The sequence below is a fragment of the Schistocerca gregaria genome, unplaced genomic scaffold (assembly GCF_023897955.1).
Source record: "Schistocerca gregaria isolate iqSchGreg1 unplaced genomic scaffold, iqSchGreg1.2 ptg000684l, whole genome shotgun sequence".
Lineage (NCBI taxonomy): Eukaryota > Metazoa > Arthropoda > Insecta > Orthoptera > Acrididae > Schistocerca > Schistocerca gregaria.
Window position 1 is genome coordinate 67,473 of NW_026062064.1, and position 23,681 is coordinate 91,153.

At 50.5% G+C, this 23,681-nt stretch overlaps 20 non-coding genes across 20 annotated transcripts; all 20 read left to right on the plus strand.

Moving 5' to 3' along the window:
* The first annotated feature begins 209 nt into the window (after nucleotides 1-209).
* LOC126318773 (5S ribosomal RNA) lies at nucleotides 210-328 on the plus strand. The gene has a single exon (XR_007557488.1). It is a non-coding gene; the product is annotated as a 5S ribosomal RNA (ribosomal RNA).
* Nucleotides 329-1,414: 1,086 nt separating this feature from the next.
* LOC126318774 (5S ribosomal RNA) lies at nucleotides 1,415-1,533 on the plus strand. Its single transcript, XR_007557489.1, has one exon. It is a non-coding gene; the product is annotated as a 5S ribosomal RNA (ribosomal RNA).
* Nucleotides 1,534-2,619: 1,086 nt separating this feature from the next.
* On the plus strand, nucleotides 2,620-2,738 carry LOC126318775 (5S ribosomal RNA). Its single transcript, XR_007557490.1, has one exon. It is a non-coding gene; the product is annotated as a 5S ribosomal RNA (ribosomal RNA).
* Nucleotides 2,739-3,809: 1,071 nt separating this feature from the next.
* Nucleotides 3,810-3,928, plus strand: LOC126318776 (5S ribosomal RNA). Its single transcript, XR_007557491.1, has one exon. It is a non-coding gene; the product is annotated as a 5S ribosomal RNA (ribosomal RNA).
* Nucleotides 3,929-5,014: 1,086 nt separating this feature from the next.
* LOC126318778 (5S ribosomal RNA) lies at nucleotides 5,015-5,133 on the plus strand. The gene has a single exon (XR_007557492.1). It is a non-coding gene; the product is annotated as a 5S ribosomal RNA (ribosomal RNA).
* A 1,086-nt stretch (nucleotides 5,134-6,219) lies between these two features.
* LOC126318779 (5S ribosomal RNA) lies at nucleotides 6,220-6,338 on the plus strand. Its single transcript, XR_007557493.1, has one exon. It is a non-coding gene; the product is annotated as a 5S ribosomal RNA (ribosomal RNA).
* Nucleotides 6,339-7,424: 1,086 nt separating this feature from the next.
* Nucleotides 7,425-7,543, plus strand: LOC126318780 (5S ribosomal RNA). The gene has a single exon (XR_007557494.1). It is a non-coding gene; the product is annotated as a 5S ribosomal RNA (ribosomal RNA).
* A 1,086-nt stretch (nucleotides 7,544-8,629) lies between these two features.
* On the plus strand, nucleotides 8,630-8,748 carry LOC126318782 (5S ribosomal RNA). The gene has a single exon (XR_007557496.1). It is a non-coding gene; the product is annotated as a 5S ribosomal RNA (ribosomal RNA).
* Nucleotides 8,749-9,834: 1,086 nt separating this feature from the next.
* On the plus strand, nucleotides 9,835-9,953 carry LOC126318783 (5S ribosomal RNA). Its single transcript, XR_007557497.1, has one exon. It is a non-coding gene; the product is annotated as a 5S ribosomal RNA (ribosomal RNA).
* Nucleotides 9,954-11,024: 1,071 nt separating this feature from the next.
* LOC126318784 (5S ribosomal RNA) lies at nucleotides 11,025-11,143 on the plus strand. Its single transcript, XR_007557498.1, has one exon. It is a non-coding gene; the product is annotated as a 5S ribosomal RNA (ribosomal RNA).
* Nucleotides 11,144-12,229: 1,086 nt separating this feature from the next.
* Nucleotides 12,230-12,348, plus strand: LOC126318785 (5S ribosomal RNA). Its single transcript, XR_007557499.1, has one exon. It is a non-coding gene; the product is annotated as a 5S ribosomal RNA (ribosomal RNA).
* Nucleotides 12,349-13,434: 1,086 nt separating this feature from the next.
* LOC126318786 (5S ribosomal RNA) lies at nucleotides 13,435-13,553 on the plus strand. Its single transcript, XR_007557500.1, has one exon. It is a non-coding gene; the product is annotated as a 5S ribosomal RNA (ribosomal RNA).
* A 1,086-nt stretch (nucleotides 13,554-14,639) lies between these two features.
* Nucleotides 14,640-14,758, plus strand: LOC126318787 (5S ribosomal RNA). Its single transcript, XR_007557501.1, has one exon. It is a non-coding gene; the product is annotated as a 5S ribosomal RNA (ribosomal RNA).
* A 1,086-nt stretch (nucleotides 14,759-15,844) lies between these two features.
* Nucleotides 15,845-15,963, plus strand: LOC126318789 (5S ribosomal RNA). The gene has a single exon (XR_007557502.1). It is a non-coding gene; the product is annotated as a 5S ribosomal RNA (ribosomal RNA).
* Nucleotides 15,964-17,034: 1,071 nt separating this feature from the next.
* Nucleotides 17,035-17,153, plus strand: LOC126318790 (5S ribosomal RNA). The gene has a single exon (XR_007557503.1). It is a non-coding gene; the product is annotated as a 5S ribosomal RNA (ribosomal RNA).
* A 1,086-nt stretch (nucleotides 17,154-18,239) lies between these two features.
* On the plus strand, nucleotides 18,240-18,358 carry LOC126318791 (5S ribosomal RNA). The gene has a single exon (XR_007557504.1). It is a non-coding gene; the product is annotated as a 5S ribosomal RNA (ribosomal RNA).
* A 1,071-nt stretch (nucleotides 18,359-19,429) lies between these two features.
* On the plus strand, nucleotides 19,430-19,548 carry LOC126318792 (5S ribosomal RNA). The gene has a single exon (XR_007557505.1). It is a non-coding gene; the product is annotated as a 5S ribosomal RNA (ribosomal RNA).
* Nucleotides 19,549-20,634: 1,086 nt separating this feature from the next.
* Nucleotides 20,635-20,753, plus strand: LOC126318794 (5S ribosomal RNA). Its single transcript, XR_007557507.1, has one exon. It is a non-coding gene; the product is annotated as a 5S ribosomal RNA (ribosomal RNA).
* A 1,086-nt stretch (nucleotides 20,754-21,839) lies between these two features.
* On the plus strand, nucleotides 21,840-21,958 carry LOC126318795 (5S ribosomal RNA). Its single transcript, XR_007557508.1, has one exon. It is a non-coding gene; the product is annotated as a 5S ribosomal RNA (ribosomal RNA).
* Nucleotides 21,959-23,044: 1,086 nt separating this feature from the next.
* Nucleotides 23,045-23,163, plus strand: LOC126318796 (5S ribosomal RNA). The gene has a single exon (XR_007557509.1). It is a non-coding gene; the product is annotated as a 5S ribosomal RNA (ribosomal RNA).
* The last annotated feature ends 518 nt before the right edge of the window (nucleotides 23,164-23,681 follow it).

Below are 23,681 nucleotides of genomic sequence, written 5' to 3' on the forward strand. Positions count from 1 at the left end.
CCAGCAGGACACTGACACACCCCGCGCAGTCCACCCGCCGCCCGGCCGCGCGCAAGACCTGCGCTGGTTGACAATAACAAGGTGCGTCTCCCGCGAGTGTCGAGGAGGAAGGACGTGCTTTGCGTCAAATGTGCCACCGAAAATGGCGATTGCGTGTGTTGGAAGGAGAGGCGAAGCATTCTTCTGCCGTGCAGCTACAGTATAAGGACGCCAACGGCCATACCATGTTGAATACACCGGTTCTCGTCCGATCACCGAAGTTAAGCAACATCGGGCCCGGTTAGTACTTGGATGGGTGACCGCCTGGGAACACCGGGTGCTGTTGGCTCTCTCTCTTCTTTTAAATTTCATGTCACTACACCTGGCAGCCCTCTTTTCATACTAACTCTCAGGTGCGACAAAGATGCTCCCACAAGCATTTTAAACTACTGTATTAAACGTAAGATGCGAAATTACAGTAATGAACTCAGTTTGAGCAAGAATGCGCGAAGGAAGGGTGGTAGGAACTCCTTGAAAGTAACGAAACACTGCGAATCGACAGATGTGCACTTGAAATGCGTCAGAGCCTACTGTTTTGTAGGAGCGCTAAATTCCAAAAAACTAAATAATTAAATAAAAAACTAAAAAAACAGAAAATCAACTGTTCTGGTACGATCACCGACGATAAGCAACATCGTTAGTATTCGGATCGGTGACCGCCTGGGTACTCTGGAAAAGAGGGCTGGCAGGGGTAGCCAAAAAATGAAGTCAGACAAAGTGTCTCTAGAAATAACAAGAGTATGACACGACAGGACTGTTCTGAAATACGCCAGGGCTTATAGTTTTGTAGCAGTGTACAAATGCAAATTTGTAAACAAAAATTTATCTTTCGCCGCTAGAAGAAATGGATGCTTTGTCGAACCGCCTGTGTCTTGTGTCCGTGTTTTCGCACCTTTCCACGGCATTGCACGGAACAGCACTGCTCTAGTAGCTCCGAACGGCCGCACACGGCGCCTCGCACACGCCGGTCAGTCCGGCGCCAGTCTCGCAGTTGTTTCTCGTGCTTGTGCTGTCATATGGACCACGACCCGAGCGGCAGCGAGCGGCAGTCGAGCAAAGTCGGGACAAGTCGGGACGGAAGGGGACAGCCGAGAATGCACCATGCGAATTACGCAAATATCTGGAAGCGCGACGCGTGTCAGGCAGGTGAGAACGCTTCCCTCGGTCCAGCAGGACACTGACACACCCCGCGCAGTCCACCCGCCGCCCGGCCGCGCGCAAGACCTGCGCTGGTTGACAATAACAAGGTGCGTCTCCCGCGAGTGTCGAGGAGGAAGGACGTGCTTTGCGTCAAATGTGCCACCGAAAATGGCGATTGCGTGTGTTGGAAGGAGAGGCGAAGCATTCTTCTGCCGTGCAGCTACAGTATAAGGACGCCAACGGCCATACCATGTTGAATACACCGGTTCTCGTCCGATCACCGAAGTTAAGCAACATCGGGCCCGGTTAGTACTTGGATGGGTGACCGCCTGGGAACACCGGGTGCTGTTGGCTCTCTCTCTTCTTTTAAATTTCATGTCACTACACCTGGCAGCCCTCTTTTCATACTAACTCTCAGGTGCGACAAAGATGCTCCCACAAGCATTTTAAACTACTGTATTAAACGTAAGATGCGAAATTACAGTAATGAACTCAGTTTGAGCAAGAATGCGCGAAGGAAGGGTGGTAGGAACTCCTTGAAAGTAACGAAACACTGCGAATCGACAGATGTGTACTTGAAATGCGTCAGAGCCTACTGTTTTGTAGGAGCGCTAAATTCCAAAAAACTAAATAATTAAATAAAAAACTAAAAAAACAGAAAATCAACTGTTCTGGTACGATCACCGACGATAAGCAACATCGTTAGTATTCGGATCGGTGACCGCCTGGGTACTCTGGAAAAGAGGGCTGGCAGGGGTAGCCAAAAAATGAAGTCAGACAAAGTGTCTCTAGAAATAACAAGAGTATGACACGACAGGACTGTTCTGAAATACGCCAGGGCTTATAGTTTTGTAGCAGTGTACAAATGCAAATTTGTAAACAAAAATTTATCTTTCGCCGCTAGAAGAAATGGATGCTTTGTCGAACCGCCTGTGTCTTGTGTCCGTGTTTTCGCACCTTTCCACGGCATTGCACGGAACAGCACTGCTCTAGTAGCTCCGAACGGCCGCACACGGCGCCTCGCACACGCCGGTCAGTCCGGCGCCAGTCTCGCAGTTGTTTCTCGTGCTTGTGCTGTCATATGGACCACGACCCGAGCGGCAGCGAGCGGCAGTCGAGCAAAGTCGGGACAAGTCGGGACGGAAGGGGACAGCCGAGAATGCACCATGCGAATTACGCAAATATCTGGAAGCGCGACGCGTGTCAGGCAGGTGAGAACGCTTCCCTCGGTCCAGCAGGACACTGACACACCCCGCGCAGTCCACCCGCCGCCCGGCCGCGCGCAAGACCTGCGCTGGTTGACAATAACAAGGTGCGTCTCCCGCGAGTGTCGAGGAGGAAGGACGTGCTTTGCGTCAAATGTGCCACCGAAAATGGCGATTGCGTGTGTTGGAAGGAGAGGCGAAGCATTCTTCTGCCGTGCAGCTACAGTATAAGGACGCCAACGGCCATACCATGTTGAATACACCGGTTCTCGTCCGATCACCGAAGTTAAGCAACATCGGGCCCGGTTAGTACTTGGATGGGTGACCGCCTGGGAACACCGGGTGCTGTTGGCTCTCTCTCTTCTTTTAAATTTCATGTCACTACACCTGGCAGCCCTCTTTTCATACTAACTCTCAGGTGCGACAAAGATGCTCCCACAAGCATTTTAAACTACTGTATTAAACGTAAGATGCGAAATTACAGTAATGAACTCAGTTTGAGCAAGAATGCGCGAAGGAAGGGTGGTAGGAACTCCTTGAAAGTAACGAAACACTGCGAATCGACAGATGTGCACTTGAAATGCGTCAGAGCCTACTGTTTTGTAGGAGCGCTAAATTCCAAAAAACTAAATAATTAAATAAAAAACTAAAAAAACAGAAAATCAACTGTTCTGGTACGATCACCGACGATAAGCAACATCGTTAGTATTCGGATCGGTGACCGCCTGGGTACTCTGGAAAAGAGGGCTGGCAGGGGTAGCCAAAAAATGAAGTCAGACAAAGTGTCTCTAGAAATAACAAGAGTATGACACGACAGGACTGTTCTGAAATACGCCAGGGCTTATAGTTTTGTAGCAGTGTACAAATGCAAATTTGTAAACAAAAATTTATCTTTCGCCGCTAGAAGAAATGGATGCTTTGTCGAACCGCCTGTGTCTTGTGTCCGTGTTTTCGCACCTTTCCACGGCATTGCACGGAACAGCACTGCTCTAGTAGCTCCGAACGGCCGCACACGGCGCCTCGCACACGCCGGTCTCGCAGTTGTTTCTCGTGCTTGTGCTGTCATATGGACCACGACCCGAGCGGCAGCGAGCGGCAGTCGAGCAAAGTCGGGACAAGTCGGGACGGAAGGGGACAGCCGAGAATGCACCATGCGAATTACGCAAATATCTGGAAGCGCGACGCGTGTCAGGCAGGTGAGAACGCTTCCCTCGGTCCAGCAGGACACTGACACACCCCGCGCAGTCCACCCGCCGCCCGGCCGCGCGCAAGACCTGCGCTGGTTGACAATAACAAGGTGCGTCTCCCGCGAGTGTCGAGGAGGAAGGACGTGCTTTGCGTCAAATGTGCCACCGAAAATGGCGATTGCGTGTGTTGGAAGGAGAGGCGAAGCATTCTTCTGCCGTGCAGCTACAGTATAAGGACGCCAACGGCCATACCATGTTGAATACACCGGTTCTCGTCCGATCACCGAAGTTAAGCAACATCGGGCCCGGTTAGTACTTGGATGGGTGACCGCCTGGGAACACCGGGTGCTGTTGGCTCTCTCTCTTCTTTTAAATTTCATGTCACTACACCTGGCAGCCCTCTTTTCATACTAACTCTCAGGTGCGACAAAGATGCTCCCACAAGCATTTTAAACTACTGTATTAAACGTAAGATGCGAAATTACAGTAATGAACTCAGTTTGAGCAAGAATGCGCGAAGGAAGGGTGGTAGGAACTCCTTGAAAGTAACGAAACACTGCGAATCGACAGATGTGCACTTGAAATGCGTCAGAGCCTACTGTTTTGTAGGAGCGCTAAATTCCAAAAAACTAAATAATTAAATAAAAAACTAAAAAAACAGAAAATCAACTGTTCTGGTACGATCACCGACGATAAGCAACATCGTTAGTATTCGGATCGGTGACCGCCTGGGTACTCTGGAAAAGAGGGCTGGCAGGGGTAGCCAAAAAATGAAGTCAGACAAAGTGTCTCTAGAAATAACAAGAGTATGACACGACAGGACTGTTCTGAAATACGCCAGGGCTTATAGTTTTGTAGCAGTGTACAAATGCAAATTTGTAAACAAAAATTTATCTTTCGCCGCTAGAAGAAATGGATGCTTTGTCGAACCGCCTGTGTCTTGTGTCCGTGTTTTCGCACCTTTCCACGGCATTGCACGGAACAGCACTGCTCTAGTAGCTCCGAACGGCCGCACACGGCGCCTCGCACACGCCGGTCAGTCCGGCGCCAGTCTCGCAGTTGTTTCTCGTGCTTGTGCTGTCATATGGACCACGACCCGAGCGGCAGCGAGCGGCAGTCGAGCAAAGTCGGGACAAGTCGGGACGGAAGGGGACAGCCGAGAATGCACCATGCGAATTACGCAAATATCTGGAAGCGCGACGCGTGTCAGGCAGGTGAGAACGCTTCCCTCGGTCCAGCAGGACACTGACACACCCCGCGCAGTCCACCCGCCGCCCGGCCGCGCGCAAGACCTGCGCTGGTTGACAATAACAAGGTGCGTCTCCCGCGAGTGTCGAGGAGGAAGGACGTGCTTTGCGTCAAATGTGCCACCGAAAATGGCGATTGCGTGTGTTGGAAGGAGAGGCGAAGCATTCTTCTGCCGTGCAGCTACAGTATAAGGACGCCAACGGCCATACCATGTTGAATACACCGGTTCTCGTCCGATCACCGAAGTTAAGCAACATCGGGCCCGGTTAGTACTTGGATGGGTGACCGCCTGGGAACACCGGGTGCTGTTGGCTCTCTCTCTTCTTTTAAATTTCATGTCACTACACCTGGCAGCCCTCTTTTCATACTAACTCTCAGGTGCGACAAAGATGCTCCCACAAGCATTTTAAACTACTGTATTAAACGTAAGATGCGAAATTACAGTAATGAACTCAGTTTGAGCAAGAATGCGCGAAGGAAGGGTGGTAGGAACTCCTTGAAAGTAACGAAACACTGCGAATCGACAGATGTGCACTTGAAATGCGTCAGAGCCTACTGTTTTGTAGGAGCGCTAAATTCCAAAAAACTAAATAATTAAATAAAAAACTAAAAAAACAGAAAATCAACTGTTCTGGTACGATCACCGACGATAAGCAACATCGTTAGTATTCGGATCGGTGACCGCCTGGGTACTCTGGAAAAGAGGGCTGGCAGGGGTAGCCAAAAAATGAAGTCAGACAAAGTGTCTCTAGAAATAACAAGAGTATGACACGACAGGACTGTTCTGAAATACGCCAGGGCTTATAGTTTTGTAGCAGTGTACAAATGCAAATTTGTAAACAAAAATTTATCTTTCGCCGCTAGAAGAAATGGATGCTTTGACGAACCGCCTGTGTCTTGTGTCCGTGTTTTCGCACCTTTCCACGGCATTGCACGGAACAGCACTGCTCTAGTAGCTCCGAACGGCCGCACACGGCGCCTCGCACACGCCGGTCAGTCCGGCGCCAGTCTCGCAGTTGTTTCTCGTGCTTGTGCTGTCATATGGACCACGACCCGAGCGGCAGCGAGCGGCAGTCGAGCAAAGTCGGGACAAGTCGGGACGGAAGGGGACAGCCGAGAATGCACCATGCGAATTACGCAAATATCTGGAAGCGCGACGCGTGTCAGGCAGGTGAGAACGCTTCCCTCGGTCCAGCAGGACACTGACACACCCCGCGCAGTCCACCCGCCGCCCGGCCGCGCGCAAGACCTGCGCTGGTTGACAATAACAAGGTGCGTCTCCCGCGAGTGTCGAGGAGGAAGGACGTGCTTTGCGTCAAATGTGCCACCGAAAATGGCGATTGCGTGTGTTGGAAGGAGAGGCGAAGCATTCTTCTGCCGTGCAGCTACAGTATAAGGACGCCAACGGCCATACCATGTTGAATACACCGGTTCTCGTCCGATCACCGAAGTTAAGCAACATCGGGCCCGGTTAGTACTTGGATGGGTGACCGCCTGGGAACACCGGGTGCTGTTGGCTCTCTCTCTTCTTTTAAATTTCATGTCACTACACCTGGCAGCCCTCTTTTCATACTAACTCTCAGGTGCGACAAAGATGCTCCCACAAGCATTTTAAACTACTGTATTAAACGTAAGATGCGAAATTACAGTAATGAACTCAGTTTGAGCAAGAATGCGCGAAGGAAGGGTGGTAGGAACTCCTTGAAAGTAACGAAACACTGCGAATCGACAGATGTGCACTTGAAATGCGTCAGAGCCTACTGTTTTGTAGGAGCGCTAAATTCCAAAAAACTAAATAATTAAATAAAAAACTAAAAAAACAGAAAATCAACTGTTCTGGTACGATCACCGACGATAAGCAACATCGTTAGTATTCGGATCGGTGACCGCCTGGGTACTCTGGAAAAGAGGGCTGGCAGGGGTAGCCAAAAAATGAAGTCAGACAAAGTGTCTCTAGAAATAACAAGAGTATGACACGACAGGACTGTTCTGAAATACGCCAGGGCTTATAGTTTTGTAGCAGTGTACAAATGCAAATTTGTAAACAAAAATTTATCTTTCGCCGCTAGAAGAAATGGATGCTTTGACGAACCGCCTGTGTCTTGTGTCCGTGTTTTCGCACCTTTCCACGGCATTGCACGGAACAGCACTGCTCTAGTAGCTCCGAACGGCCGCACACGGCGCCTCGCACACGCCGGTCAGTCCGGCGCCAGTCTCGCAGTTGTTTCTCGTGCTTGTGCTGTCATATGGACCACGACCCGAGCGGCAGCGAGCGGCAGTCGAGCAAAGTCGGGACAAGTCGGGACGGAAGGGGACAGCCGAGAATGCACCATGCGAATTACGCAAATATCTGGAAGCGCGACGCGTGTCAGGCAGGTGAGAACGCTTCCCTCGGTCCAGCAGGACACTGACACACCCCGCGCAGTCCACCCGCCGCCCGGCCGCGCGCAAGACCTGCGCTGGTTGACAATAACAAGGTGCGTCTCCCGCGAGTGTCGAGGAGGAAGGACGTGCTTTGCGTCAAATGTGCCACCGAAAATGGCGATTGCGTGTGTTGGAAGGAGAGGCGAAGCATTCTTCTGCCGTGCAGCTACAGTATAAGGACGCCAACGGCCATACCATGTTGAATACACCGGTTCTCGTCCGATCACCGAAGTTAAGCAACATCGGGCCCGGTTAGTACTTGGATGGGTGACCGCCTGGGAACACCGGGTGCTGTTGGCTCTCTCTCTTCTTTTAAATTTCATGTCACTACACCTGGCAGCCCTCTTTTCATACTAACTCTCAGGTGCGACAAAGATGCTCCCACAAGCATTTTAAACTACTGTATTAAACGTAAGATGCGAAATTACAGTAATGAACTCAGTTTGAGCAAGAATGCGCGAAGGAAGGGTGGTAGGAACTCCTTGAAAGTAACGAAACACTGCGAATCGACAGATGTGCACTTGAAATGCGTCAGAGCCTACTGTTTTGTAGGAGCGCTAAATTCCAAAAAACTAAATAATTAAATAAAAAACTAAAAAAACAGAAAATCAACTGTTCTGGTACGATCACCGACGATAAGCAACATCGTTAGTATTCGGATCGGTGACCGCCTGGGTACTCTGGAAAAGAGGGCTGGCAGGGGTAGCCAAAAAATGAAGTCAGACAAAGTGTCTCTAGAAATAACAAGAGTATGACACGACAGGACTGTTCTGAAATACGCCAGGGCTTATAGTTTTGTAGCAGTGTACAAATGCAAATTTGTAAACAAAAATTTATCTTTCGCCGCTAGAAGAAATGGATGCTTTGTCGAACCGCCTGTGTCTTGTGTCCGTGTTTTCGCACCTTTCCACGGCATTGCACGGAACAGCACTGCTCTAGTAGCTCCGAACGGCCGCACACGGCGCCTCGCACACGCCGGTCAGTCCGGCGCCAGTCTCGCAGTTGTTTCTCGTGCTTGTGCTGTCATATGGACCACGACCCGAGCGGCAGCGAGCGGCAGTCGAGCAAAGTCGGGACAAGTCGGGACGGAAGGGGACAGCCGAGAATGCACCATGCGAATTACGCAAATATCTGGAAGCGCGACGCGTGTCAGGCAGGTGAGAACGCTTCCCTCGGTCCAGCAGGACACTGACACACCCCGCGCAGTCCACCCGCCGCCCGGCCGCGCGCAAGACCTGCGCTGGTTGACAATAACAAGGTGCGTCTCCCGCGAGTGTCGAGGAGGAAGGACGTGCTTTGCGTCAAATGTGCCACCGAAAATGGCGATTGCGTGTGTTGGAAGGAGAGGCGAAGCATTCTTCTGCCGTGCAGCTACAGTATAAGGACGCCAACGGCCATACCATGTTGAATACACCGGTTCTCGTCCGATCACCGAAGTTAAGCAACATCGGGCCCGGTTAGTACTTGGATGGGTGACCGCCTGGGAACACCGGGTGCTGTTGGCTCTCTCTCTTCTTTTAAATTTCATGTCACTACACCTGGCAGCCCTCTTTTCATACTAACTCTCAGGTGCGACAAAGATGCTCCCACAAGCATTTTAAACTACTGTATTAAACGTAAGATGCGAAATTACAGTAATGAACTCAGTTTGAGCAAGAATGCGCGAAGGAAGGGTGGTAGGAACTCCTTGAAAGTAACGAAACACTGCGAATCGACAGATGTGTACTTGAAATGCGTCAGAGCCTACTGTTTTGTAGGAGCGCTAAATTCCAAAAAACTAAATAATTAAATAAAAAACTAAAAAAACAGAAAATCAACTGTTCTGGTACGATCACCGACGATAAGCAACATCGTTAGTATTCGGATCGGTGACCGCCTGGGTACTCTGGAAAAGAGGGCTGGCAGGGGTAGCCAAAAAATGAAGTCAGACAAAGTGTCTCTAGAAATAACAAGAGTATGACACGACAGGACTGTTCTGAAATACGCCAGGGCTTATAGTTTTGTAGCAGTGTACAAATGCAAATTTGTAAACAAAAATTTATCTTTCGCCGCTAGAAGAAATGGATGCTTTGTCGAACCGCCTGTGTCTTGTGTCCGTGTTTTCGCACCTTTCCACGGCATTGCACGGAACAGCACTGCTCTAGTAGCTCCGAACGGCCGCACACGGCGCCTCGCACACGCCGGTCAGTCCGGCGCCAGTCTCGCAGTTGTTTCTCGTGCTTGTGCTGTCATATGGACCACGACCCGAGCGGCAGCGAGCGGCAGTCGAGCAAAGTCGGGACAAGTCGGGACGGAAGGGGACAGCCGAGAATGCACCATGCGAATTACGCAAATATCTGGAAGCGCGACGCGTGTCAGGCAGGTGAGAACGCTTCCCTCGGTCCAGCAGGACACTGACACACCCCGCGCAGTCCACCCGCCGCCCGGCCGCGCGCAAGACCTGCGCTGGTTGACAATAACAAGGTGCGTCTCCCGCGAGTGTCGAGGAGGAAGGACGTGCTTTGCGTCAAATGTGCCACCGAAAATGGCGATTGCGTGTGTTGGAAGGAGAGGCGAAGCATTCTTCTGCCGTGCAGCTACAGTATAAGGACGCCAACGGCCATACCATGTTGAATACACCGGTTCTCGTCCGATCACCGAAGTTAAGCAACATCGGGCCCGGTTAGTACTTGGATGGGTGACCGCCTGGGAACACCGGGTGCTGTTGGCTCTCTCTCTTCTTTTAAATTTCATGTCACTACACCTGGCAGCCCTCTTTTCATACTAACTCTCAGGTGCGACAAAGATGCTCCCACAAGCATTTTAAACTACTGTATTAAACGTAAGATGCGAAATTACAGTAATGAACTCAGTTTGAGCAAGAATGCGCGAAGGAAGGGTGGTAGGAACTCCTTGAAAGTAACGAAACACTGCGAATCGACAGATGTGCACTTGAAATGCGTCAGAGCCTACTGTTTTGTAGGAGCGCTAAATTCCAAAAAACTAAATAATTAAATAAAAAACTAAAAAAACAGAAAATCAACTGTTCTGGTACGATCACCGACGATAAGCAACATCGTTAGTATTCGGATCGGTGACCGCCTGGGTACTCTGGAAAAGAGGGCTGGCAGGGGTAGCCAAAAAATGAAGTCAGACAAAGTGTCTCTAGAAATAACAAGAGTATGACACGACAGGACTGTTCTGAAATACGCCAGGGCTTATAGTTTTGTAGCAGTGTACAAATGCAAATTTGTAAACAAAAATTTATCTTTCGCCGCTAGAAGAAATGGATGCTTTGTCGAACCGCCTGTGTCTTGTGTCCGTGTTTTCGCACCTTTCCACGGCATTGCACGGAACAGCACTGCTCTAGTAGCTCCGAACGGCCGCACACGGCGCCTCGCACACGCCGGTCTCGCAGTTGTTTCTCGTGCTTGTGCTGTCATATGGACCACGACCCGAGCGGCAGCGAGCGGCAGTCGAGCAAAGTCGGGACAAGTCGGGACGGAAGGGGACAGCCGAGAATGCACCATGCGAATTACGCAAATATCTGGAAGCGCGACGCGTGTCAGGCAGGTGAGAACGCTTCCCTCGGTCCAGCAGGACACTGACACACCCCGCGCAGTCCACCCGCCGCCCGGCCGCGCGCAAGACCTGCGCTGGTTGACAATAACAAGGTGCGTCTCCCGCGAGTGTCGAGGAGGAAGGACGTGCTTTGCGTCAAATGTGCCACCGAAAATGGCGATTGCGTGTGTTGGAAGGAGAGGCGAAGCATTCTTCTGCCGTGCAGCTACAGTATAAGGACGCCAACGGCCATACCATGTTGAATACACCGGTTCTCGTCCGATCACCGAAGTTAAGCAACATCGGGCCCGGTTAGTACTTGGATGGGTGACCGCCTGGGAACACCGGGTGCTGTTGGCTCTCTCTCTTCTTTTAAATTTCATGTCACTACACCTGGCAGCCCTCTTTTCATACTAACTCTCAGGTGCGACAAAGATGCTCCCACAAGCATTTTAAACTACTGTATTAAACGTAAGATGCGAAATTACAGTAATGAACTCAGTTTGAGCAAGAATGCGCGAAGGAAGGGTGGTAGGAACTCCTTGAAAGTATTGAAACACTGCGAATCGACAGATGTGCACTTGAAATGCGTCAGAGCCTACTGTTTTGTAGGAGCGCTAAATTCCAAAAAACTAAATAATTAAATAAAAAACTAAAAAAACAGAAAATCAACTGTTCTGGTACGATCACCGACGATAAGCAACATCGTTAGTATTCGGATCGGTGACCGCCTGGGTACTCTGGAAAAGAGGGCTGGCAGGGGTAGCCAAAAAATGAAGTCAGACAAAGTGTCTCTAGAAATAACAAGAGTATGACACGACAGGACTGTTCTGAAATACGCCAGGGCTTATAGTTTTGTAGCAGTGTACAAATGCAAATTTGTAAACAAAAATTTATCTTTCGCCGCTAGAAGAAATGGATGCTTTGTCGAACCGCCTGTGTCTTGTGTCCGTGTTTTCGCACCTTTCCACGGCATTGCACGGAACAGCACTGCTCTAGTAGCTCCGAACGGCCGCACACGGCGCCTCGCACACGCCGGTCAGTCCGGCGCCAGTCTCGCAGTTGTTTCTCGTGCTTGTGCTGTCATATGGACCACGACCCGAGCGGCAGCGAGCGGCAGTCGAGCAAAGTCGGGACAAGTCGGGACGGAAGGGGACAGCCGAGAATGCACCATGCGAATTACGCAAATATCTGGAAGCGCGACGCGTGTCAGGCAGGTGAGAACGCTTCCCTCGGTCCAGCAGGACACTGACACACCCCGCGCAGTCCACCCGCCGCCCGGCCGCGCGCAAGACCTGCGCTGGTTGACAATAACAAGGTGCGTCTCCCGCGAGTGTCGAGGAGGAAGGACGTGCTTTGCGTCAAATGTGCCACCGAAAATGGCGATTGCGTGTGTTGGAAGGAGAGGCGAAGCATTCTTCTGCCGTGCAGCTACAGTATAAGGACGCCAACGGCCATACCATGTTGAATACACCGGTTCTCGTCCGATCACCGAAGTTAAGCAACATCGGGCCCGGTTAGTACTTGGATGGGTGACCGCCTGGGAACACCGGGTGCTGTTGGCTCTCTCTCTTCTTTTAAATTTCATGTCACTACACCTGGCAGCCCTCTTTTCATACTAACTCTCAGGTGCGACAAAGATGCTCCCACAAGCATTTTAAACTACTGTATTAAACGTAAGATGCGAAATTACAGTAATGAACTCAGTTTGAGCAAGAATGCGCGAAGGAAGGGTGGTAGGAACTCCTTGAAAGTAACGAAACACTGCGAATCGACAGATGTGCACTTGAAATGCGTCAGAGCCTACTGTTTTGTAGGAGCGCTAAATTCCAAAAAACTAAATAATTAAATAAAAAACTAAAAAAACAGAAAATCAACTGTTCTGGTACGATCACCGACGATAAGCAACATCGTTAGTATTCGGATCGGTGACCGCCTGGGTACTCTGGAAAAGAGGGCTGGCAGGGGTAGCCAAAAAATGAAGTCAGACAAAGTGTCTCTAGAAATAACAAGAGTATGACACGACAGGACTGTTCTGAAATACGCCAGGGCTTATAGTTTTGTAGCAGTGTACAAATGCAAATTTGTAAACAAAAATTTATCTTTCGCCGCTAGAAGAAATGGATGCTTTGACGAACCGCCTGTGTCTTGTGTCCGTGTTTTCGCACCTTTCCACGGCATTGCACGGAACAGCACTGCTCTAGTAGCTCCGAACGGCCGCACACGGCGCCTCGCACACGCCGGTCAGTCCGGCGCCAGTCTCGCAGTTGTTTCTCGTGCTTGTGCTGTCATATGGACCACGACCCGAGCGGCAGCGAGCGGCAGTCGAGCAAAGTCGGGACAAGTCGGGACGGAAGGGGACAGCCGAGAATGCACCATGCGAATTACGCAAATATCTGGAAGCGCGACGCGTGTCAGGCAGGTGAGAACGCTTCCCTCGGTCCAGCAGGACACTGACACACCCCGCGCAGTCCACCCGCCGCCCGGCCGCGCGCAAGACCTGCGCTGGTTGACAATAACAAGGTGCGTCTCCCGCGAGTGTCGAGGAGGAAGGACGTGCTTTGCGTCAAATGTGCCACCGAAAATGGCGATTGCGTGTGTTGGAAGGAGAGGCGAAGCATTCTTCTGCCGTGCAGCTACAGTATAAGGACGCCAACGGCCATACCATGTTGAATACACCGGTTCTCGTCCGATCACCGAAGTTAAGCAACATCGGGCCCGGTTAGTACTTGGATGGGTGACCGCCTGGGAACACCGGGTGCTGTTGGCTCTCTCTCTTCTTTTAAATTTCATGTCACTACACCTGGCAGCCCTCTTTTCATACTAACTCTCAGGTGCGACAAAGATGCTCCCACAAGCATTTTAAACTACTGTATTAAACGTAAGATGCGAAATTACAGTAATGAACTCAGTTTGAGCAAGAATGCGCGAAGGAAGGGTGGTAGGAACTCCTTGAAAGTAACGAAACACTGCGAATCGACAGATGTGCACTTGAAATGCGTCAGAGCCTACTGTTTTGTAGGAGCGCTAAATTCCAAAAAACTAAATAATTAAATAAAAAACTAAAAAAACAGAAAATCAACTGTTCTGGTACGATCACCGACGATAAGCAACATCGTTAGTATTCGGATCGGTGACCGCCTGGGTACTCTGGAAAAGAGGGCTGGCAGGGGTAGCCAAAAAATGAAGTCAGACAAAGTGTCTCTAGAAATAACAAGAGTATGACACGACAGGACTGTTCTGAAATACGCCAGGGCTTATAGTTTTGTAGCAGTGTACAAATGCAAATTTGTAAACAAAAATTTATCTTTCGCCGCTAGAAGAAATGGATGCTTTGTCGAACCGCCTGTGTCTTGTGTCCGTGTTTTCGCACCTTTCCACGGCATTGCACGGAACAGCACTGCTCTAGTAGCTCCGAACGGCCGCACACGGCGCCTCGCACACGCCGGTCAGTCCGGCGCCAGTCTCGCAGTTGTTTCTCGTGCTTGTGCTGTCATATGGACCACGACCCGAGCGGCAGCGAGCGGCAGTCGAGCAAAGTCGGGACAAGTCGGGACGGAAGGGGACAGCCGAGAATGCACCATGCGAATTACGCAAATATCTGGAAGCGCGACGCGTGTCAGGCAGGTGAGAACGCTTCCCTCGGTCCAGCAGGACACTGACACACCCCGCGCAGTCCACCCGCCGCCCGGCCGCGCGCAAGACCTGCGCTGGTTGACAATAACAAGGTGCGTCTCCCGCGAGTGTCGAGGAGGAAGGACGTGCTTTGCGTCAAATGTGCCACCGAAAATGGCGATTGCGTGTGTTGGAAGGAGAGGCGAAGCATTCTTCTGCCGTGCAGCTACAGTATAAGGACGCCAACGGCCATACCATGTTGAATACACCGGTTCTCGTCCGATCACCGAAGTTAAGCAACATCGGGCCCGGTTAGTACTTGGATGGGTGACCGCCTGGGAACACCGGGTGCTGTTGGCTCTCTCTCTTCTTTTAAATTTCATGTCACTACACCTGGCAGCCCTCTTTTCATACTAACTCTCAGGTGCGACAAAGATGCTCCCACAAGCATTTTAAACTACTGTATTAAACGTAAGATGCGAAATTACAGTAATGAACTCAGTTTGAGCAAGAATGCGCGAAGGAAGGGTGGTAGGAACTCCTTGAAAGTAACGAAACACTGCGAATCGACAGATGTGCACTTGAAATGCGTCAGAGCCTACTGTTTTGTAGGAGCGCTAAATTCCAAAAAACTAAATAATTAAATAAAAAACTAAAAAAACAGAAAATCAACTGTTCTGGTACGATCACCGACGATAAGCAACATCGTTAGTATTCGGATCGGTGACCGCCTGGGTACTCTGGAAAAGAGGGCTGGCAGGGGTAGCCAAAAAATGAAGTCAGACAAAGTGTCTCTAGAAATAACAAGAGTATGACACGACAGGACTGTTCTGAAATACGCCAGGGCTTATAGTTTTGTAGCAGTGTACAAATGCAAATTTGTAAACAAAAATTTATCTTTCGCCGCTAGAAGAAATGGATGCTTTGACGAACCGCCTGTGTCTTGTGTCCGTGTTTTCGCACCTTTCCACGGCATTGCACGGAACAGCACTGCTCTAGTAGCTCCGAACGGCCGCACACGGCGCCTCGCACACGCCGGTCAGTCCGGCGCCAGTCTCGCAGTTGTTTCTCGTGCTTGTGCTGTCATATGGACCACGACCCGAGCGGCAGCGAGCGGCAGTCGAGCAAAGTCGGGACAAGTCGGGACGGAAGGGGACAGCCGAGAATGCACCATGCGAATTACGCAAATATCTGGAAGCGCGACGCGTGTCAGGCAGGTGAGAACGCTTCCCTCGGTCCAGCAGGACACTGACACACCCCGCGCAGTCCACCCGCCGCCCGGCCGCGCGCAAGACCTGCGCTGGTTGACAATAACAAGGTGCGTCTCCCGCGAGTGTCGAGGAGGAAGGACGTGCTTTGCGTCAAATGTGCCACCGAAAATGGCGATTGCGTGTGTTGGAAGGAGAGGCGAAGCATTCTTCTGCCGTGCAGCTACAGTATAAGGACGCCAACGGCCATACCATGTTGAATACACCGGTTCTCGTCCGATCACCGAAGTTAAGCAACATCGGGCCCGGTTAGTACTTGGATGGGTGACCGCCTGGGAACACCGGGTGCTGTTGGCTCTCTCTCTTCTTTTAAATTTCATGTCACTACACCTGGCAGCCCTCTTTTCATACTAACTCTCAGGTGCGACAAAGATGCTCCCACAAGCATTTTAAACTACTGTATTAAACGTAAGATGCGAAATTACAGTAATGAACTCAGTTTGAGCAAGAATGCGCGAAGGAAGGGTGGTAGGAACTCCTTGAAAGTAACGAAACACTGCGAATCGACAGATGTGCACTTGAAATGCGTCAGAGCCTACTGTTTTGTAGGAGCGCTAAATTCCAAAAAACTAAATAATTAAATAAAAAACTAAAAAAACAGAAAATCAACTGTTCTGGTACGATCACCGACGATAAGCAACATCGTTAGTATTCGGATCGGTGACCGCCTGGGTACTCTGGAAAAGAGGGCTGGCAGGGGTAGCCAAAAAATGAAGTCAGACAAAGTGTCTCTAGAAATAACAAGAGTATGACACGACAGGACTGTTCTGAAATACGCCAGGGCTTATAGTTTTGTAGCAGTGTACAAATGCAAATTTGTAAACAAAAATTTATCTTTCGCCGCTAGAAGAAATGGATGCTTTGTCGAACCGCCTGTGTCTTGTGTCCGTGTTTTCGCACCTTTCCACGGCATTGCACGGAACAGCACTGCTCTAGTAGCTCCGAACGGCCGCACACGGCGCCTCGCACACGCCGGTCTCGCAGTTGTTTCTCGTGCTTGTGCTGTCATATGGACCACGACCCGAGCGGCAGCGAGCGGCAGTCGAGCAAAGTCGGGACAAGTCGGGACGGAAGGGGACAGCCGAGAATGCACCATGCGAATTACGCAAATATCTGGAAGCGCGACGCGTGTCAGGCAGGTGAGAACGCTTCCCTCGGTCCAGCAGGACACTGACACACCCCGCGCAGTCCACCCGCCGCCCGGCCGCGCGCAAGACCTGCGCTGGTTGACAATAACAAGGTGCGTCTCCCGCGAGTGTCGAGGAGGAAGGACGTGCTTTGCGTCAAATGTGCCACCGAAAATGGCGATTGCGTGTGTTGGAAGGAGAGGCGAAGCATTCTTCTGCCGTGCAGCTACAGTATAAGGACGCCAACGGCCATACCATGTTGAATACACCGGTTCTCGTCCGATCACCGAAGTTAAGCAACATCGGGCCCGGTTAGTACTTGGATGGGTGACCGCCTGGGAACACCGGGTGCTGTTGGCTCTCTCTCTTCTTTTAAATTTCATGTCACTACACCTGGCAGCCCTCTTTTCATACTAACTCTCAGGTGCGACAAAGATGCTCCCACAAGCATTTTAAACTACTGTATTAAACGTAAGATGCGAAATTACAGTAATGAACTCAGTTTGAGCAAGAATGCGCGAAGGAAGGGTGGTAGGAACTCCTTGAAAGTAACGAAACACTGCGAATCGACAGATGTGCACTTGAAATGCGTCAGAGCCTACTGTTTTGTAGGAGCGCTAAATTCCAAAAAACTAAATAATTAAATAAAAAACTAAAAAAACAGAAAATCAACTGTTCTGGTACGATCACCGACGATAAGCAACATCGTTAGTATTCGGATCGGTGACCGCCTGGGTACTCTGGAAAAGAGGGCTGGCAGGGGTAGCCAAAAAATGAAGTCAGACAAAGTGTCTCTAGAAATAACAAGAGTATGACACGACAGGACTGTTCTGAAATACGCCAGGGCTTATAGTTTTGTAGCAGTGTACAAATGCAAATTTGTAAACAAAAATTTATCTTTCGCCGCTAGAAGAAATGGATGCTTTGACGAACCGCCTGTGTCTTGTGTCCGTGTTTTCGCACCTTTCCACGGCATTGCACGGAACAGCACTGCTCTAGTAGCTCCGAACGGCCGCACACGGCGCCTCGCACACGCCGGTCAGTCCGGCGCCAGTCTCGCAGTTGTTTCTCGTGCTTGTGCTGTCATATGGACCACGACCCGAGCGGCAGCGAGCGGCAGTCGAGCAAAGTCGGGACAAGTCGGGACGGAAGGGGACAGCCGAGAATGCACCATGCGAATTACGCAAATATCTGGAAGCGCGACGCGTGTCAGGCAGGTGAGAACGCTTCCCTCGGTCCAGCAGGACACTGACACACCCCGCGCAGTCCACCCGCCGCCCGGCCGCGCGCAAGACCTGCGCTGGTTGACAATAACAAGGTGCGTCTCCCGCGAGTGTCGAGGAGGAAGGACGTGCTTTGCGTCAAATGTGCCACCGAAAATGGCGATTGCGTGTGTTGGAAGGAGAGGCGAAGCATTCTTCTGCCGTGCAGCTACAGTATAAGGACGCCAACGGCCATACCATGTTGAATACACCGGTTCTCGTCCGATCACCGAAGTTAAGCAACATCGGGCCCGGTTAGTACTTGGATGGGTGACCGCCTGGGAACACCGGGTGCTGTTGGCTCTCTCTCTTCTTTTAAATTTCATGTCACTACACCTGGCAGCCCTCTTTTCATACTAACTCTCAGGTGCGACAAAGATGCTCCCACAAGCATTTTAAACTACTGTATTAAACGTAAGATGCGAAATTACAGTAATGAACTCAGTTTGAGCAAGAATGCGCGAAGGAAGGGTGGTAGGAACTCCTTGAAAGTAACGAAACACTGCGAATCGACAGATGTGCACTTGAAATGCGTCAGAGCCTACTGTTTTGTAGGAGCGCTAAATTCCAAAAAACTAAATAATTAAATAAAAAACTAAAAAAACAGAAAATCAACTGTTCTGGTACGATCACCGACGATAAGCAACATCGTTAGTATTCGGATCGGTGACCGCCTGGGTACTCTGGAAAAGAGGGCTGGCAGGGGTAGCCAAAAAATGAAGTCAGACAAAGTGTCTCTAGAAATAACAAGAGTATGACACGACAGGACTGTTCTGAAATACGCCAGGGCTTATAGTTTTGTAGCAGTGTACAAATGCAAATTTGTAAACAAAAATTTATCTTTCGCCGCTAGAAGAAATGGATGCTTTGTCGAACCGCCTGTGTCTTGTGTCCGTGTTTTCGCACCTTTCCACGGCATTGCACGGAACAGCACTGCTCTAGTAGCTCCGAACGGCCGCACACGGCGCCTCGCACACGCCGGTCTCGCAGTTGTTTCTCGTGCTTGTGCTGTCATATGGACCACGACCCGAGCGGCAGCGAGCGGCAGTCGAGCAAAGTCGGGACAAGTCGGGACGGAAGGGGACAGCCGAGAATGCACCATGCGAATTACGCAAATATCTGGAAGCGCGACGCGTGTCAGGCAGGTGAGAACGCTTCCCTCGGTCCAGCAGGACACTGACACACCCCGCGCAGTCCACCCGCCGCCCGGCCGCGCGCAAGACCTGCGCTGGTTGACAATAACAAGGTGCGTCTCCCGCGAGTGTCGAGGAGGAAGGACGTGCTTTGCGTCAAATGTGCCACCGAAAATGGCGATTGCGTGTGTTGGAAGGAGAGGCGAAGCATTCTTCTGCCGTGCAGCTACAGTATAAGGACGCCAACGGCCATACCATGTTGAATACACCGGTTCTCGTCCGATCACCGAAGTTAAGCAACATCGGGCCCGGTTAGTACTTGGATGGGTGACCGCCTGGGAACACCGGGTGCTGTTGGCTCTCTCTCTTCTTTTAAATTTCATGTCACTACACCTGGCAGCCCTCTTTTCATACTAACTCTCAGGTGCGACAAAGATGCTCCCACAAGCATTTTAAACTACTGTATTAAACGTAAGATGCGAAATTACAGTAATGAACTCAGTTTGAGCAAGAATGCGCGAAGGAAGGGTGGTAGGAACTCCTTGAAAGTAACGAAACACTGCGAATCGACAGATGTGCACTTGAAATGCGTCAGAGCCTACTGTTTTGTAGGAGCGCTAAATTCCAAAAAACTAAATAATTAAATAAAAAACTAAAAAAACAGAAAATCAACTGTTCTGGTACGATCACCGACGATAAGCAACATCGTTAGTATTCGGATCGGTGACCGCCTGGGTACTCTGGAAAAGAGGGCTGGCAGGGGTAGCCAAAAAATGAAGTCAGACAAAGTGTCTCTAGAAATAACAAGAGTATGACACGACAGGACTGTTCTGAAATACGCCAGGGCTTATAGTTTTGTAGCAGTGTACAAATGCAAATTTGTAAACAAAAATTTATCTTTCGCCGCTAGAAGAAATGGATGCTTTGACGAACCGCCTGTGTCTTGTGTCCGTGTTTTCGCACCTTTCCACGGCATTGCACGGAACAGCACTGCTCTAGTAGCTCCGAACGGCCGCACACGGCGCCTCGCACACGCCGGTCAGTCCGGCGCCAGTCTCGCAGTTGTTTCTCGTGCTTGTGCTGTCATATGGACCACGACCCGAGCGGCAGCGAGCGGCAGTCGAGCAAAGTCGGGACAAGTCGGGACGGAAGGGGACAGCCGAGAATGCACCATGCGAATTACGCAAATATCTGGAAGCGCGACGCGTGTCAGGCAGGTGAGAACGCTTCCCTCGGTCCAGCAGGACACTGACACACCCCGCGCAGTCCACCCGCCGCCCGGCCGCGCGCAAGACCTGCGCTGGTTGACAATAACAAGGTGCGTCTCCCGCGAGTGTCGAGGAGGAAGGACGTGCTTTGCGTCAAATGTGCCACCGAAAATGGCGATTGCGTGTGTTGGAAGGAGAGGCGAAGCATTCTTCTGCCGTGCAGCTACAGTATAAGGACGCCAACGGCCATACCATGTTGAATACACCGGTTCTCGTCCGATCACCGAAGTTAAGCAACATCGGGCCCGGTTAGTACTTGGATGGGTGACCGCCTGGGAACACCGGGTGCTGTTGGCTCTCTCTCTTCTTTTAAATTTCATGTCACTACACCTGGCAGCCCTCTTTTCATACTAACTCTCAGGTGCGACAAAGATGCTCCCACAAGCATTTTAAACTACTGTATTAAACGTAAGATGCGAAATTACAGTAATGAACTCAGTTTGAGCAAGAATGCGCGAAGGAAGGGTGGTAGGAACTCCTTGAAAGTAACGAAACACTGCGAATCGACAGATGTGCACTTGAAATGCGTCAGAGCCTACTGTTTTGTAGGAGCGCTAAATTCCAAAAAACTAAATAATTAAATAAAAAACTAAAAAAACAGAAAATCAACTGTTCTGGTACGATCACCGACGATAAGCAACATCGTTAGTATTCGGATCGGTGACCGCCTGGGTACTCTGGAAAAGAGGGCTGGCAGGGGTAGCCAAAAAATGAAGTCAGACAAAGTGTCTCTAGAAATAACAAGAGTATGACACGACAGGACTGTTCTGAAATACGCCAGGGCTTATAGTTTTGTAGCAGTGTACAAATGCAAATTTGTAAACAAAAATTTATCTTTCGCCGCTAGAAGAAATGGATGCTTTGTCGAACCGCCTGTGTCTTGTGTCCGTGTTTTCGCACCTTTCCACGGCATTGCACGGAACAGCACTGCTCTAGTAGCTCCGAACGGCCGCACACGGCGCCTCGCACACGCCGGTCAGTCCGGCGCCAGTCTCGCAGTTGTTTCTCGTGCTTGTGCTGTCATATGGACCACGACCCGAGCGGCAGCGAGCGGCAGTCGAGCAAAGTCGGGACAAGTCGGGACGGAAGGGGACAGCCGAGAATGCACCATGCGAATTACGCAAATATCTGGAAGCGCGACGCGTGTCAGGCAGGTGAGAACGCTTCCCTCGGTCCAGCAGGACACTGACACACCCCGCGCAGTCCACCCGCCGCCCGGCCGCGCGCAAGACCTGCGCTGGTTGACAATAACAAGGTGCGTCTCCCGCGAGTGTCGAGGAGGAAGGACGTGCTTTGCGTCAAATGTGCCACCGAAAATGGCGATTGCGTGTGTTGGAAGGAGAGGCGAAGCATTCTTCTGCCGTGCAGCTACAGTATAAGGACGCCAACGGCCATACCATGTTGAATACACCGGTTCTCGTCCGATCACCGAAGTTAAGCAACATCGGGCCCGGTTAGTACTTGGATGGGTGACCGCCTGGGAACACCGGGTGCTGTTGGCTCTCTCTCTTCTTTTAAATTTCATGTCACTACACCTGGCAGCCCTCTTTTCATACTAACTCTCAGGTGCGACAAAGATGCTCCCACAAGCATTTTAAACTACTGTATTAAACGTAAGATGCGAAATTACAGTAATGAACTCAGTTTGAGCAAGAATGCGCGAAGGAAGGGTGGTAGGAACTCCTTGAAAGTAACGAAACACTGCGAATCGACAGATGTGCACTTGAAATGCGTCAGAGCCTACTGTTTTGTAGGAGCGCTAAATTCCAAAAAACTAAATAATTAAATAAAAAACTAAAAAAACAGAAAATCAACTGTTCTGGTACGATCACCGACGATAAGCAACATCGTTAGTATTCGGATCGGTGACCGCCTGGGTACTCTGGAAAAGAGGGCTGGCAGGGGTAGCCAAAAAATGAAGTCAGACAAAGTGTCTCTAGAAATAACAAGAGTATGACACGACAGGACTGTTCTGAAATACGCCAGGGCTTATAGTTTTGTAGCAGTGTACAAATGCAAATTTGTAAACAAAAATTTATCTTTCGCCGCTAGAAGAAATGGATGCTTTGACGAACCGCCTGTGTCTTGTGTCCGTGTTTTCGCACCTTTCCACGGCATTGCACGGAACAGCACTGCTCTAGTAGCTCCGAACGGCCGCACACGGCGCCTCGCACACGCCGGTCAGTCCGGCGCCAGTCTCGCAGTTGTTTCTCGTGCTTGTGCTGTCATATGGACCACGACCCGAGCGGCAGCGAGCGGCAGTCGAGCAAAGTCGGGACAAGTCGGGACGGAAGGGGACAGCCGAGAATGCACCATGCGAATTACGCAAATATCTGGAAGCGCGACGCGTGTCAGGCAGGTGAGAACGCTTCCCTCGGTCCAGCAGGACACTGACACACCCCGCGCAGTCCACCCGCCGCCCGGCCGCGCGCAAGACCTGCGCTGGTTGACAATAACAAGGTGCGTCTCCCGCGAGTGTCGAGGAGGAAGGACGTGCTTTGCGTCAAATGTGCCACCGAAAATGGCGATTGCGTGTGTTGGAAGGAGAGGCGAAGCATTCTTCTGCCGTGCAGCTACAGTATAAGGACGCCAACGGCCATACCATGTTGAATACACCGGTTCTCGTCCGATCACCGAAGTTAAGCAACATCGGGCCCGGTTAGTACTTGGATGGGTGACCGCCTGGGAACACCGGGTGCTGTTGGCTCTCTCTCTTCTTTTAAATTTCATGTCACTACACCTGGCAGCCCTCTTTTCATACTAACTCTCAGGTGCGACAAAGATGCTCCCACAAGCATTTTAAACTACTGTATTAAACGTAAGATGCGAAATTACAGTAATGAACTCAGTTTGAGCAAGAATGCGCGAAGGAAGGGTGGTAGGAACTCCTTGAAAGTAACGAAACACTGCGAATCGACAGATGTGCACTTGAAATGCGTCAGAGCCTACTGTTTTGTAGGAGCGCTAAATTCCAAAAAACTAAATAATTAAATAAAAAACTAAAAAAACAGAAAATCAACTGTTCTGGTACGATCACCGACGATAAGCAACATCGTTAGTATTCGGATCGGTGACCGCCTGGGTACTCTGGAAAAGAGGGCTGGCAGGGGTAGCCAAAAAATGAAGTCAGACAAAGTGTCTCTAGAAATAACAAGAGTATGACACGACAGGACTGTTCTGAAATACGCCAGGGCTTATAGTTTTGTAGCAGTGTACAAATGCAAA